General features: G+C 33.0%; 1 pseudogene; it reads right to left on the bottom strand.

Annotated features, from left to right (window-relative positions):
• Positions 1–10,519: 10,519 nt before the first annotated feature.
• On the bottom strand, positions 10,520–11,963 carry LOC130807020 (carboxylesterase 1-like; annotated as a pseudogene).
• Between the last annotated feature and the right edge of the window lie 421 nt (positions 11,964–12,384).

Genomic DNA, 12,384 nt, shown 5'->3' with positions numbered 1-12,384 from the left:
GTATACTAATGTGATTATAAATGATACTATACTAATGTGTGACTTGAGTGCACATTAAAGGGTTGAATTCATGTGTGTGACTCTTGATTTGTGGAATCCAAAAGGGTGTAATAAGGTGAAGAGTATTCATGGGAATTATTGGTGTTAATGAAGATTAAGGTGAAGAGTCTCATGTGTGTGACTCTTGAGATAATGCCTTTTCAAGTTCTTAGAGTTATTTCATAGTATTCATTACCCTAAATTAACTATGTATTTATGTGAGCCATTCATCTTCAAGTACCTAGCACTATAAATAGGGCTCTCATACCCACACTTCAAATATAAAAAACACATCAAACACAACCCTTAAGCCAAACACATAGCCTATTGTTATTATCTCTATCTCAATTGTAATTCTTCATATTGAAGTGTTGTTTGTATTCATTTGATATAATATAAACATAAACTACACACCACGGAGGACGTAGCCATCATTGGGTGAACCTCCTTAAATCTTTGTGTCCTTGTTTGTTACTTTGTCAAACTTAATTTTGCTCATTGTTGTTTGTTCTTAACATCGTAAGTATTTGGCGATCGTTTTCAATTGGTATCAGAGCCAAGGTTATTTTGCGGTGTTTTAAGAAATTATTACTTGAAAATCATGACTACAATGAAGCTCGATATTGAGAAGTTTGATAGGAATGTAAACTTTGGCTTATGGCAAGTCAAAATGAGAGCCATTTTGATTCAAAATGGTGTGCACAAGGCGATTGATGGTGTAGAGAAGATGCCGGAAGGAATGTCCGCATCGAGATGGGAAGAGATAGACACAAAGGCATTATCGGCAATCCAATTATGCTTATCCAATGAAGTTCTAAGAGAGGTTGTTAAAGAAACAACAACCAAGAGTATATGGGAGAAATTGGAATCACTCTACATGGCCAAGAGTGTTACCAATAGGCTACTTTTGAAGAGTAGACTCTACGACTTACGCTTGGAGGAAGGTAAACTTTTAAAACCTCACTTGGATGAGTTTTGTTCCATTGTTATGGATTTACAAAACATTGATGTTAAGCTTGATGATGAAGACTTGGCAATTTATCTTTTATGTTCTTTACCCCCTTCTTATAAAAATTTTAGAGAAACTCTACTTTATGGTAGAGATAATTTGAGTAGTGATGATGTGAAGAATGCCTTGACTCAAAGGGATCTCATTGATACACAATTGTCACAAAAGTCACCAAGCAATGCTAGTGACGATTTGTTTGTAAGAGGGAGGTCACAAGAGAAAGGTTCCACTAGTGGGAGTGGAAACAAGGGTAAAGGAAGGTCCAAGTCCGTAAGGCCAAACAAAAATAAGACTTGTAACTATTGCAAGCTTAAGGGCCACATCAAGAAGGATTGTTGGAAGCTTAAGAGAAAGCTAAAAGAAGAGGCAAGGGAAGGAACTAGCAATGCCAATGCTAGTTATGTGAATGATAGTGATGATGGCGATGTTCTTGTTGCCACTCATGAGTACAAAGGTAATAATGAATGGATTCTTGATTCGGGGTGCACATTCCACATGACTCCCAACAAAACTTTCTTCCATACATTTGAAAGTGTTGATGGGGGAAATGTTATCATGGGAAACAACACCACATGTAAGGTTGTTGGGATTGAGAGCATTAAAATTAAAATGTTTGATGGGATTGTGAGGACCTTAACCGATGTAAGGTATGTCCCGGGCTTGAAAAAGAATCTTTTATCTTTGGGTACTCTTGATAAGATCGGGTGTAGAATCACTTGTGAAGGAGGAGTTATGAAGGTAGCCAAGGGTTCACTAGTGGTGATGAAGGGGAGGTTGAATGGGAGTTTGTATGCTCTTCAAGGTTCAACCATTCTTGGCTCGGCGAATGTATCCACAAGCACAATGTCCGATCGTGACACCAAACTTTGGCACTTAAGGCTTGGTCACATGAGCGAAAGAGGTATGTTTGAACTCTCTAAACAAGGTTTATTTAATGGGAAAAATTTTGGGAACCTTGGTTTTTGTGAACATTGTGTTTATGGGAAACACAAGAGAGTTAGTTTTAAACCCGCCATCCACAACACTAAGGGGATATTAGATTATGTCCATTCCGACTTGTGGGGGCCTTCTCGAACGCCCTCCCTTAGTGGTTGTAGCTACATGTTGACCTTTATTGATGATTACTCTAGAAAAGTTTGGTGTTACTTTATAAAACATAAATATGAAGTTTTTGATGTCTTCTTGGAATGGAAGAAGATGATTGAAAAGAAAGCCGGTAGGAGCATCAAGACCTTGAGAACCGACAATGGTCTTGAATTTGTTGATAGCAAGTTTCTCAATTATTGTTCTAATGAAGGTATTGTTAGACATAGAACTTGTGCAGGTCGTCCTCAACAAAATGGTGTTGCGGAGAGGATGAATAAAACGTTATTGGAAAGGGCAAGATGCATGCTAAATCAAGCAAATTTGGGGAAACAATTTTGGGCCGAAGCGGTGGCTACGGCATGTTATTTGATCAACCATTCACCTCATACCGCTTTGAAGTTCAAGTCGCCACAAGAGGTATGGTACAACACTCCGGTAAACTATTCTAGTCTTAGAATCTTTGGTTGTCCAGCTTATATTCATGTAAATGATGGTAAGTTAGAACCTAGGGCTAGAAAAGGTATCTTTGTGGGGTATGGAGTGGGTGTAAAGGGGTATAGGGTATGGTGTAATGAATCAAAGAAAATTATTGTTTCTAGAGATGTTGTTTTTGATGAAGATAGCATGCTTGTATCTAATGTTGAAAAACCTTTTAATAATGATGATAATGAAGCACAAGTAGAGGTTGAATCCTCCAATATTGATAATGAGAAAAATGATGATGTTCAACAAAGGTCTCCTCCTTTGTCCACAACTAGGCAAAAAAGGAAGATCGTGGCTCCAAGGAGGTACATTGAAGAGTGTGATTATGTTGTTTATGCTCTCAACATTGCTAGCGAAGTTGAAGGGTCAAATGAACCAAGTACGTACAAGGAGGCTATGGCCTCAAATGACTCAAGCAAGTGGTTGATTGCTATGAAACAAGAGATGAAATCTCTTGCGAAGAATGGAACTTGGGATATCGTTGTTGCACCAAAGAAAAAGAAGATTGTGGGGTGCAAGTGGATATTCAAGAGGAAGGAGGGTCCTTCTAGTGATATTCCTCCCATCTACAAAGCAAGGGTTGTTGCAAAGGGATACTCTCAAATTGAGGGTATTGATTTTCACGAAGTTTTCTCTCCGGTCGTGAAACACTCTTCTATTAGGGCATTGCTTGCTTTGGTGGCGATGGAGGATTTGGAGTTACATCAATTGGATGTAAAGACGGCTTTTCTTCACGGTGAGCTTGAAGAAGAAATCTTTATGAAGCAACCGGAAGGTTTTGAGGTAGCCGGTAAGGAGAATCATGTGTGTAGATTGAAGAGGTCATTGTATGGGTTGAAGCAATCTCCAAGGCAATGGTACAAAAGGTTTGATTCCTTTATGATTTCACATGATTTTGTTAGAAGTTCTTATGATAGCTGTGTTTATCTTAAGAAATTTGAAGATGATTCTTTACTATATTTGCTCTTATATGTTGATGATATGCTAGTAGCATGTAGCTCTTTGCTTAAGGTGGAGGACTTGAAAGAGTTGCTTTCAAGTGAATTTGATATGAAAGATCTTGGTGAAGCCAAGAAGATTCTTGGGATGGAGATTTTGAGAGATCGGGCTAAGGGTGTCTTATACCTTAGTCAAAGGAAGTACATTGAGAAAGTTGTTCAACGTTTCTCCATGGATGATGCTAAAGGTGTGTCTACTCCTCTTGCTTCTCATTTCAAATTGTCCAAGAATTTGTGTCCACAAACAAAAGAGGAAGAAGAGCAAATGGTAAGAATTCCATACACTAGTGCCGTTGGTAGCGTTATGTATGCTATGGTATGCTCTAGGCCCGACATTGCTCATGCGGTGAGTTTGGTGAGTAGATATATGTCTAATCCGGGTAAGGGACATTGGGAGGCACTAAAATGGCTATTGAGGTATTTGAAAGATACTTCAAATGTTTGTCTCATGTATGGGAAAAATTAAAGTGAGCTAACCGGGTTTTGTGACTCGGATTATGGTGGTGATCTAGATAATAGAAAGTCCACAAGTGGATTCGTGTTTACTTTGGGTGGTTCGGCGATTAGTTGGCAATCATCTTTGCAAGATGTGGTTGCTCTTTCTACAACCGAAGCGGAGTACATAGCCGTGGCCGAGTCATTCAAGGAAGCAAAATGGCTTAAAGGTCTTGTTGGTGAAATGTGCAACAAAGTGTGTGAGGTAAGTGTGCATTGTGATAGTCAAAGTGCAATTCATTTGGCTAGGAATCAAAACACATTTCATAGAAGGTCCAAGCACATTGATATTAAGTATAACTTTATCCGGGAGGAAGTTGAGCACAAAAGGGTGTTATTGAAGAAAATTGACACTACGGAAAATCCGGCCGACATGATGACAAAGTCATTACATACTACCAAGTTTGAGTTATGTGTTGACTTGGTAGGTTTAGCTCCTTGCTTGAGATAATGCCCTCTTGGGCATTTTGAGGTGTGTATGTTTTTTGAATATGAAGTGGATTGATGAATGTTGTGACTTGGGTGAACTCAAGTCAAGGTGGAGATTGTTATGAATGGTAGTATACTAATGTGATTACAAATGATACTATACTAATGTGTGACTTGAGTGCACATTAAAGGGTTGAATTCATGTGTGTGACTCTTGAGTTGTGGAATCCAAAAGGGTGTAATAAGGTGAAGAGTATTCATGGGAATTATTGGTGTTAATGAAGATTAAGGTGAAGAGTCTCATGTGTGTGACTCTTGAGATAATGCCTTTTCAAGTTCTTAGAGTTATTTCATAGTATTCATTACCCTAAATTAACTATGTATTTATGTGAGCCATTCATCTTCAAGTACCTAGCACTATAAATAGGGCTCTCATACCCACACTTCAAATATAAAAAACACATCAAACACAACCCTTAAGCCAAACACATAGCCTATTGTTATTATCTCTATCTCAATTGTAATTCTTCATATTGAAGTGTTGTTTGTATTCATTTGATATAATATAAACATAAACTACACACCACGGAGGACGTAGCCATCATTGGGTGAACCTCCTTAAATCTTTGTGTCCTTGTTTGTTACTTTGTCAAACTTAATTTTGCTCATTGTTGTTTGTTCTTAACATCGTAAGTATTTGGCGATCGTTTTCAACAATGATCTTCAAATTCAATATTAAGATATGAGAGATGTTTCATGTTTTTCAAATTAATTCCTTCTGTTTCACTCACTCGATCCACATTCCCATAAATTTTTCTGATTTTGATATGCAGTTCTCCTTTTATCCCAGTGAAAGCTTGTTTATATTTTGAGTACTGCATTTGAATCTCCATAACTAACAACAAAACATGGTAAAACTGCAAGATTTGTCAACTTTTCCGTACTTAAGGAATACCGATCAACGAACCACAATGAGTTATGTCCAAGTGCCTTAGGTAGTCTTATACAATGTAGAATCAATGTTTCAAGATTGTATAGTCTTGTAATCGAATCAGGGAGTGACACCAAATTTGCAGACTCCAATTTAATAAACCTTAAAAGCAATAAATTGTCCAAGGAAGAAGGCAAACTTAAACAAGGAGAACACAGGGCCAACGCCCTTAAAGCCATCATGTCCTCCACTAGTTTATCAGTTAAATCCCTAGAAAAGTAAGAACGAATACGAGTATTACACGTTAAGTGTCCTTCATATTCATTATCAACATACACATGACGTATTTTTTCTTCCAAATTTGTTATTCTTGAACTTACAACACAAGTTTCCTCTCCACTCATTTTCAAAGCAAAATCATGCATGAAGTCATGCAAAGTCAAAAATAATTCCTCAGCGGCATCTTCCATAGTTTGACCTCTTAAAAATGGCACTATATAGCCTTGTGCCACCCAAAGACTAATCAACATCTCCTTATCCATTTCAAAATCCTTGGAAAATACCGAACAATAAGTAAAACAACTTTTTAATAAACATGTAAGATCATAGTAAAAATCACCGAATCCCCTAGAACTGGGATCTAAGATGTTTCTGTTTTCATCACTAGTACTAGGATACAGCACATCTAAGATGTTTCTCTCTTCATCACTAGTACTAGGACCAAACAGATCTAAGATGTTTCTCTTTACACCACAAGCATGCACTAGGATCTAAGATGCTTCTCTTTTCGTCACTAGCACTAGGATCTAACAGATCTAAGAATATGTTCTTATCCGTACCATCCATCCCCATTATATCCATTGCCCATTGGATCAACAAAACACACTGGTTCTTTCGGCCTCCAAGCAGTGGGTGTATAGGATTTAAGCCTTAATATATTACTTCTACAATCTTCAGAAATAGCATCAAACCACTTCCTCATTTTCAGAACTGTATGAGGCATTTGCTTACCCTGACTCTTTGAGAACTTACCACGCTTGTTGCCATCGAACTTATTATTGAACTTTGCCAGAGTGAAGAATTCATCGAACAAATCATCAGCATCATAAACAGGAGCCACGAGATCTGAAACATAGCGTCGTTGATCAACTGAAAGGTCGCGCTTGTTCACAGCGTCTAGGAGCACACTTCTGATGAATACGACGGTGTTACTGTATTCTTCAAGCTCGGAATTGAAGCCCATTAACCTACTAATATCGTTGAACAACTCACTCGCATTCACTTCAATGAGTTTCTGAACAATTAAATTTAGGAAAATTAAACAAATGATGTGATATGTAGCGTTTCAAAAGTAAGGAATAAGATAGGCTTGGCTTGGCAAAGAAATTAAGTTATGAGGGATAACAATGAGAGCTACAAATAAGCACATAGAAGTTTCCACACTCCACAGTGATACCCTTGGTATTCTTTTTTTGCCAATGCCTTTTACACATCATTATTATACTTATTTTTTTTACCTAATTTTTTTATTTTTATTTTTATATGTATTTTATGTTTTGTTTTTAATTTTATAATTAAGAGTCAAGCTTGTATCATAAGATATAAGTTGCGGATTTAGTTTCATTCACCCCTTTCCGTTGCAAAACATACCATTTTAAAGATCAATCTTGAGTCGGGAGACTCTTCGACCTACAATCTTCTTTTTAGATATATGTTGTCTCTATCCTTCCTTTCTGAGACCTTGATTATAGTTTTTTTTATGTGCAGACATATAAAGTTTCAACATTGAAAGTTGGGTGGCAAATTCATATTTTAGGAACACAATTTTGATAAATTGTATCACAGGTCAGATTAATTTTAATTATATGTAATTACTTTAATTATTTGACTTTATTTTTTTATAGTAAATTAAATTAATACTTCCTTCGTTTCATATTAGTTACAATCTTTTTTATGTTATTCAATGCACTATTTAATCTTTAATATCTTAAATTATGTATAATAAAAAATTATAAAAATGAATATTAATGATCATTACATTGAGACGAATCAAACAAGATCTTACTTGACTATATTTTAACTTATAAATTAAAAAATAATTGCAAATTAAATATGATGAATGAAAAGTGTAATAATCCTAATGTTGCAATTAAATTGAAAAGAGAAAAAGTATGAAGAAAAACTCGGTGCAACCCAAAGGTTAAAGATACCATTGCAATTTTTCAAAAATTTACTCCCTTTATTCGCATTATCTGTCATTTTGATACGTTTTATTTAATTTGTATTATTTTTTTGGAAAATATTTCACTGTTTTCTTTTAATCTCATTCATACATTTTAACTCTCTTTTAATTTTATCCACATTAAACGAGAGTACGAGACCGTCTCAATCTGAGACGGTCATTATGGGCCGGCCCATAAACACACGTGTATAACAACAACATTTTTCTTTCCTCCTTTTTTCCATTTTCCCAACATAGCTCTCTCATTTTTCTAACTTCCATAGTTAAAACATTCTCTTCTTTCCTTCTCCATTTTATTTCTTTTTTGATTCTTGTCATTTTTTTTCATCTTATGATTACTGATTCTTCCTCTTAATTCTTGCCATTTTTAAAAGATTTTGATTCTTCCTTTTCAAAATCCTTAAAATAGTTCAACCATAACTTTTTAGTAGCTCTTTATGATTATTGATTTTGATTTTTCAAGAATCAAAAAATGAGAAATTAATTTAAAGCTAATTAAAATAATTTAGGATTGAAGATTACTTGCAAAGAGAATTGGATTAGAGGAAGAAGACAAGAACACAAAACCCTAAAAATTGTAATGTAGTCGTGAGATTGAAGATTGCGCTTTTATCATTGTTAAACACGTTTATATATATTTGTAAATAGTTCAAATTGAATATGTTAATAGTTAAATTATGACATATAAATTGACAATTGATGCTTTATAATCTAACTCAGTTTTGAACGTATAAGCTTCAATTGTCGTTTTAAAAATAAGTACTTAAAGTCTATAAAGATATTGTATAAGTTTTAATTAGTTCAATTTGAATCTGCTAATAGTTAAATTATGACATATAAATTAAAAATGATGTTTTATAATCTAACTTAATTTTGAACTTATTATCTTCAATTATCGTTTTAAAAATAAGTTATCACATTGTATAGATATATTGTATAACATTTAGTTCAAATTTAATATGTAATAGTAAAATTGTGACATGTAAAATGACAATTGATGTTTTATAATCTAATTCAATTTTGAACTTATAATCTTCGATTATCGATTTAAAGATAAGTATTCAGATTGAGTAGAGTTATTGCAACGCATTAAGTTCAAATTGAACATGTTAGAATTAAAATTGTGATATATAAATTGACATTAAATCCTCGTCACCATTTCTTCGTAATGTCTGTAAAGTTATTTTCATGTCAAATTCATTCATTAAATCCTTAATTAGAGAGATGATTGGAGTTTTGAAGATGAAATGTCGATTTTTTTTTTATAATTCATTGAAGATTTTCAGAGATTTTGTAAAGAGTTGCATGTCCAAATCTTTTTGTTCATTAAATCCTCCATAAGAGAGATCTTTGAAGTTTTGAAGATAAATTGTTGATTTTCTAATTTTTTTGAATATTTTCAAAGATTATGTAAAGAATTGAATGAGCAAATCTTTTTGATTTTGTTTCCTGAATGTCGAGTTTAAGTTTGGCGGTTTTGAAATCAATTTCCGTGTTTAGTAAAATACTTCCTACAATCATAAATTTACGGCCACAAGCTCTACTTTTAGAACCAGGTCGGGCAACATTAAATAAAATATATATTAAATATAACATATTTTAAATAACAATAACATAAAAAATAAAATAATTTACTACAACATATATTAAATAATAATAACATAAAATAAAATAATTTAAGTACATAATATATATATATATATATATATATATATATATATATATATATATATATATATATATATATATATTTATATATATATATAATATATATATACATATATATATTAATATATATATATATATATATATATATATATATATATATATATATAATAAAATAAAATAATTTACTATACAACATATATTAAATAATGCTAACTTAAAAAAATAATTAAAATAAATAAGAGGAATTAATTATAGGTTTTTCTTTAATATTTTCTTTATTTTTTTTGAAAAATTTCGAATCTATTAATTACTTGCCGAATCATATTCATGCTCATTTGTGATTTGATTTCAAGTTTTAGCTTGTTTTAATTTAGAGAGTGATTTTAGAAAGTTTGCAGAGAGATGTTAGAGTTTTAGAGTTTAAAAATCATGCAGGAATAATCTTAAAAATTCATTATATAAAAGGTAGCGATAAAATATAAAATATAAAATATAAAATTCATTAAATCCTCCATAATATCCAAAATAATTTGTTAAGTTCTGCACCGTGTCTTCTTTTAGTACGGTTGGTGACCCTACTTTATTTCTTTTGGGTATTTTGTGTCTTTGTATATTTAGTGGAATGTTCAAAATAAAATTATTATAGCCGACAAAGTAGATTAGAATTTTCTTCATATTAATTAAATGGTCAAATTTTAAAATAGTTTATTAAAATTATCAAAAAAACTACGTACTTTTGCTCATGTTGATGATTAATTGGGTGACTCAATTCAGTTTTAGTCAATGGGAGATGATGAATCAAGAGTATTGATTTGAATGTACGAGTTTGAAAAAGTTAAAAAGACAAATTTACGAGTCGCGAGATTTGTGGTGTCTCGCGAGAAAAGTCAAAGTTTCTGTTAAATACAATTTATTTATTGTTTTTTAGTTGGGTCATTTGATAAGATTCCAACATATACACATTAGTTGAAAATAATTTTTAAACCTAATTTCTTGAGTTTTATGTTAGCCATTCTCATTTTCACTATTTTCCCATTTATTTTTTTTAAAAATCACATAAAAATATGATTTGATTATAAAATTGATATTAAACTCTATTCGAAATTAACACTAACACAACGAACTAAAAATACTAATATAAAATAATATTCAAAAAAAATACTAAAATAAATTGATCACACTAGTACACATGACAAGTTCTTTCACAACACATTATACTAATTCATCTAACAAGATAATTATTAATTAATCAACCATTAAGATGTTACAAACCATTATCAAATCATAAATCCATTAAACTAAAAAATCCTTAACAAATTCGAACAACTCCCTAGTCTTAGATGGATCCTTCACATACATTCCATGACGACCACCTTTATCAAACATGGACTTTACATTCACCCCTCTTTTTTCCAACAATTGTACAAACTTCACGATCCGATCAAATAACGGGTCACCATCACAACCCGCAATACCCACCTGCCAACCCAAGTCATGAACCCGATCCAACAACTTCGACCCGCCACCTATAAGCGGGTTAGAATACTCATGATCCCGGGTCGCCCCAATAGGTAAAGCAAGATCCCATAATAAATCATTTATCTCTAATGGTAAAGCTTCATCATATTTTAACCGAAGCTCGGATTCAGTGCGCTTAACTCCACCAAAAAAAGGCTGGATCAAAATCATTGTTTTGATAATCAACGGCTGTATATCATTAATTAAAACAGATGCATTTAATCCAGCGTGATAGACTATATTACCCCCTGCACTCTCCCCCATCAGAACACAACGTGAGAAATCTCCATATTTAGTCAACCATTCGTCTTCACCTGTTTAACCCAAGTCAACGCCTCTAAAAAGTCGTCGTACTGACCAGGAAGCCGAGTTTCAGGAGCGAGTCTGTACTCAACCGAGATCACTAATGCAGTGAGTTGACTCGCCGCGTTGGAGCAGAACTCGTGAAAAACAGGGGAAGCTGGACTATGTAAGATAAATCCACCACCATGAGCAAATACAAGTATGGGAAGTTTCTTACCCGAATAAGACTCGGATCCGGATCCATTATCCGAAACATTTCTAGGGATAAAGATCCGAACCCATGTATTTTTTCCCGGGTTAAGAATCACATCTTTGGAAAGAGAAACAGAGGAGGAGTTTGTGGTAGAAGGAGGGACAGTAGGAAAGTATTGAGGAAGACGAGTGAGAGTACCGTTGGGATTTTGAATAATGTGAAGACGTTCAAATGGGTTATTTGGATCCGCATCCGGTTGGGTTGACATTTTTAGTGAGGGGGATTTTTTGGATTGGAGTTGGATTGAAATGAGCAAGATGAAAAGGGGAATCAAAACAAAAGTAGGTGTAGTTTTCATTTTTATTTGTTTTTCGTGGGGAAAATCAAGAGATGTAAAATTTAATTATAGAATGCTCATTGGCTCATTGCATTGATTACACACACTATTATTGTTCTTCTATCTTTAGTTTTCGTGGGGAAAATGAAAATGAAAATGAAAATCAAAACAATGGTAGATGTAGTTTTCATTTTTATTTGTGTTGATTTTTAATTATTAATTTTTTTGTTGGTTACAAAGTTAAAAAATGTATTTTAATAAATAACTTTTTTGATAGCTGAAAATTTCACTTTTAAGTAAAAATGAAATAACAAAGAAAATTAGATTTTTTTTTTCAATGACTTTTAGCTTGCTGGGTTTTTTTTCTAATAAACAGTCAAAATTGAACATCTAATGTTACAAAACATCTCTCTAAAGTCTAAATAATTTGCTCATCAACTCAACAAAAACAATCAATACATCTAGTATTTGCAAACTTTTTATAATTTAGTCACAACCAACTACCATTGAGTATTAACACCCATAAGTCTTTATTAATTTAATGGAATTGATGAATACATTAGGTGAGTTTTGCCATTTGTGTGTTTGAAAAATGATTTTTTTTCTTTCAAATTTGACTTTTAATTTATTGTTAGTGAAAAACTTTAAAAATA

The sequence above is a fragment of the Amaranthus tricolor genome, chromosome 2 (assembly GCF_026212465.1).
Source record: "Amaranthus tricolor cultivar Red isolate AtriRed21 chromosome 2, ASM2621246v1, whole genome shotgun sequence".
Classification (NCBI taxonomy): Eukaryota; Viridiplantae; Streptophyta; class Magnoliopsida; order Caryophyllales; family Amaranthaceae; genus Amaranthus; species Amaranthus tricolor.
Note: the sequence above shows the minus strand (reverse complement) of the source record. Positions and strands in the feature narration are given on the sequence as shown.